General features: G+C 33.9%; 1 non-coding gene across 1 annotated transcript; it reads left to right on the forward strand.

Annotated features, from left to right (window-relative positions):
* Positions 1-858: 858 nt before the first annotated feature.
* On the forward strand, positions 859-966 carry LOC112724477 (small nucleolar RNA R71). The gene has a single exon (XR_003163638.1). It is a non-coding gene; the product is annotated as a small nucleolar RNA R71 (small nucleolar RNA).
* Positions 967-3,802: the final 2,836 nt, after the last annotated feature.

A 3,802-nucleotide genomic window follows, 5' to 3' on the forward strand; every position in this document is an offset into this window, starting at 1 on the left:
TTCCTCAAAGGGAAACTCCTTGTTGATCACTGAACATCCCAGGAGGTCTTCCTCCTTGGGATTCACGTCCTCCCCTTCCTCCTTAGATTCGGCCATGATGGTTATATCAATGGCCTTACAATCTCTCTTTGGATTCTCTTCTGTATTGCTTGGGAGAGTACTAGAAGGGGTTTCAGTGATCTTCTTACTCAGCTGGCCCACTTGTGCCTCCAAATTTCTAATGGATGATCTTGTTTCATTCATGAAACTCAGAGTGACCTTAGATAGATCAGAGACTAAATTTGCTAAGCTAGATGGATTCTGCTCAGAATTCTCTGTCTGTTGCTGAGTGGATGATGGAAAAGGTTTACTACTGTTAAACCTATTTCTTCCACCATTATTAAAGCCTTGTTGAGGCGTTTGTTGATCCTTCCATGAGAAATTTAGGTGATTTCTCCATGAGGGGTTATAGGTGTTTCCATAAGGTTCACCCATATAATTTACCTTTGCTATTGCAGGGTTCTCAGGATCATAAGCTTCTTCTTCAGAAGATGCCTCTTGAGTACTGTTGGATGCAGCTTGCATTCTATTCAGACTCTGAGAAATCATATTGACCTACTGAGTCAATAGTTTGTTCTGAGCCAATATGGCATTCAGAGCATCAATTTCAAGAACTCCCTTCTTCTGAGGTGTCCCATTACTCACAGGATTCCTCTCAGAAGTGTACATAAACTGGTTGTTAGCAACCATGTCAATAAGTTCTTGAGCTTCTGCAGGCGTTTTCTTTAGGTGAATGGATCTACCTGCAGAAGTATCCAATGACATCTTAGCTAATTCAGATAGACCATCATAGAATATATCCAGGATGGTCCATTCTAAAAGCATGTCAGAAGGACACTTTTTGGTCAGTTGCTTGTATCTCTCCCAAGCTTCATAGAGGGATTCACCTTCTTTCTGTCTGAAGGTTTGAACATCCACTCTAAGCTTATTGAGCTTTTGAGGAGGAAAGAACTTGGCTAAGAAAGCCGTGACCAGCTTATCCCAAGAGTTCAGGCTATCTTTGGGTTGAGAGTCCAACCACACTCTAGCTCTGTCTCTTACAGAAAATGGGAAAAGCATAAGCCTGTAAACCTCGGGATCAACCCCATTGGTCTTAACAATGTCACAGATCTGCAAGAACTCAGTTAAGAACTGAAAAAGATCTTCAGATGGAAGTCCATGAAACCTGCAGTTCTGCTGCATCAGAAAACTAATTGAAGTTTCAGCTCAAAGTTGTTTGCTCCAATGGCAGGAATTGAGATGCTTCTTCCATGTAAATTGGAATTAGGTGCAGTGAAGTCACCAAGCATCCTCCTTACATTATTATTATTTTCGGCTGCCATCTCCTCTTCCTGTTCAAAAATTCCTGTAAGGTTGTCTCTGGATTGTTGTATTTTAGCTTCTCTTAGTTTTCTTTTTAGAGTCCTTTCAGGTTCAGGATTTGCTTCAACAAGAATGTTCTTGTCCTTGCTCCTGCTCATATGAAAAAGAAGGGAACAGAAAATAATAATAGGGATCCTTTTTACCACAGTATAGAGGTTCCCTTGTTGTTAGTAGAAGAAGAAAGGGAATAAGAGTGAAGAAGAATGGATAATCCAAACACAAGGGTGAGGATAAGAGCAGAGATATGAGGTGAGGAGAAGTGTTAGTAAGTAATTAAATAAATAGAAGAAGTTGAGAGAGAGAAATTTTCGAAAATGATTTTTGAAAAGGAGTTGATGATTTTCGAAAATTAAGGGGGAAATAAGATTAAAATTAAAATTTAAAATAATTAATTAATTAAAAAGAATTTTTGAAAAAGAGGGAGGTATTTTCGAAAATTAGAGAGGGAAGAGTAGTTTGGTGGTTTTGAAAAAGATAAGAAACAAACAAAAAGTCAATTAGTTAGTTGAAAAAGATTTGAAAATCAATTTTGAAAAGATAAGAAGATAAGAAGTTAGAAAAGATATTTTAAAATCAATTTTTTTTGAAAAAGATATGATTTAAAAAGATATGATAAAAAGATATGATTAAAATTAGTTTTGAAAAAGATTTGAATTTTAAAATCAAAATTAATGAATTGACTCACAAGTAATCACAAGATATGATTCTAGAACTTAAAGTTTGAATCTTTCTTAACAAGAAAGTAACAAACTTGAAATTTTTGAATCAAAACATTAATTGTTGATAATATTTTTGAAAATATTTTGAAAACATTTTGAAAAATATTTTTAAAATTTTCGAAAATAAATAAGAAAAATGAAAAAGATTTAATTTTTGAAAAAGATTTTGAAAAAGATAGGATTTTTAAATTGAAAATTTGATTTGACTCATAAGAAACAACTAAATTTTAAAAAGTTTTGAAAAAGTCAACTCAAATTTTTGAAAATTTATGAGTGAAAAAGGGAAAGATATTTTTTTTATTTTTGAATTTTTAATGATGAAAGAGAAAAATACAAAATTGACTCAATGCATGAAAATTTTGGATCAAAACATGTGATGCATGCAAGAACACTATGAATGTCAAGATGAACACCAAGAACACTTTGAATTTCAAGATGAACACCAAGAACTTATTTTTGAAAAATTTTCAAGAAAAGAAAACATGCCAGACACCAAACTTAAAAAATTTTTAATTTTTAGACACTAAGAATTCAAGAATGCATATGAAAAACAAGAAAAGACACAAAACAAGAAAATATGAAGATCAAACAAGAAGACTTACCAAGAACAACTTGAAGATCATGAAGAACACTATGAATGCATGAATTTTCGAAAATTTTTAGAAAAATAAAAACATGCAATTGACACCAAACTTAAAAATTGACTCAAGACTCAAACAAACAACATAAAATATTTTTTATTTTTATGATTTTATTAATTTTTTGGACTTTTGTATATATTTTTCTTTTTTTTTTTTGAAAACATATAGGAAAAAGGAAGTAATGAATTCAAAGTCCTCAATCAAGATTCCAGGAATCATACCAGGTTAGTCTAAAGCTTGATGGCCAGCCAAACTTCAGCATACCATTTTGAAACTTTAGAATTCATTCTTAAAAATTTCAAAATAATTTTCGAAAACAAAAGGAAAAAAATTTTTTTTGAAAGATTTTTGAAAACAATTTTTTTTTGAAAATAAAACGAAAAAGAAAATTACCTAATCTGAGCAACAAGATGAACCGTCAGTTGTCCAAACTCGAACAATCCCCGGCGACGGTGCCAAAAACTTAGTGCACGAAATTGTGATCTCAGACAACGGCGCCAAAAACTCAGTACGCACGTCTTAATAAATCGTTTTTCATTCACAACTTCGATACAACTAACCAGCAAGTGCACTGGGTCATCCAAGTAATAAAACCTTACGTGAGTAAGGGTCGATCCCACGGAGATTGTTGGTATGAAGCAAGCTATGGTCATCTTGTAAATCTCAGTCAGGCGGATATCAAATGGTTATGGAGTTTTCAAATAATAATAATAAATAAACAGAAAATAAAGATAGAAATACTTATGTAAATCATTGGTGAGAATTTCAGATAAGCGTATAGAGATGCTTTCGTTCCTCTGAACCTCTGCTTTCCTGCTGTCTTCATCCAATCATTCCTACTCCTTTCCATGGCAAGCTTTCTGTAAGGCATCACCGTTGTCAATGGCTACATCCCATCCTCTGTGAAAAAGGTCCAAATGCTCTATCACGGCACGGCTAATCATCTGGAGGTTCTCGATCATACTGGAATAGGATTCACCCTCGTTTTGCGTCTGTCACTACGCCCAGCACTCGTGAGTTTGAAGTTCGTCACAGCCATCC

The sequence above is a fragment of the Arachis hypogaea genome, chromosome 11 (assembly GCF_003086295.3).
Source record: "Arachis hypogaea cultivar Tifrunner chromosome 11, arahy.Tifrunner.gnm2.J5K5, whole genome shotgun sequence".
Classification (NCBI taxonomy): Eukaryota; Viridiplantae; Streptophyta; class Magnoliopsida; order Fabales; family Fabaceae; genus Arachis; species Arachis hypogaea.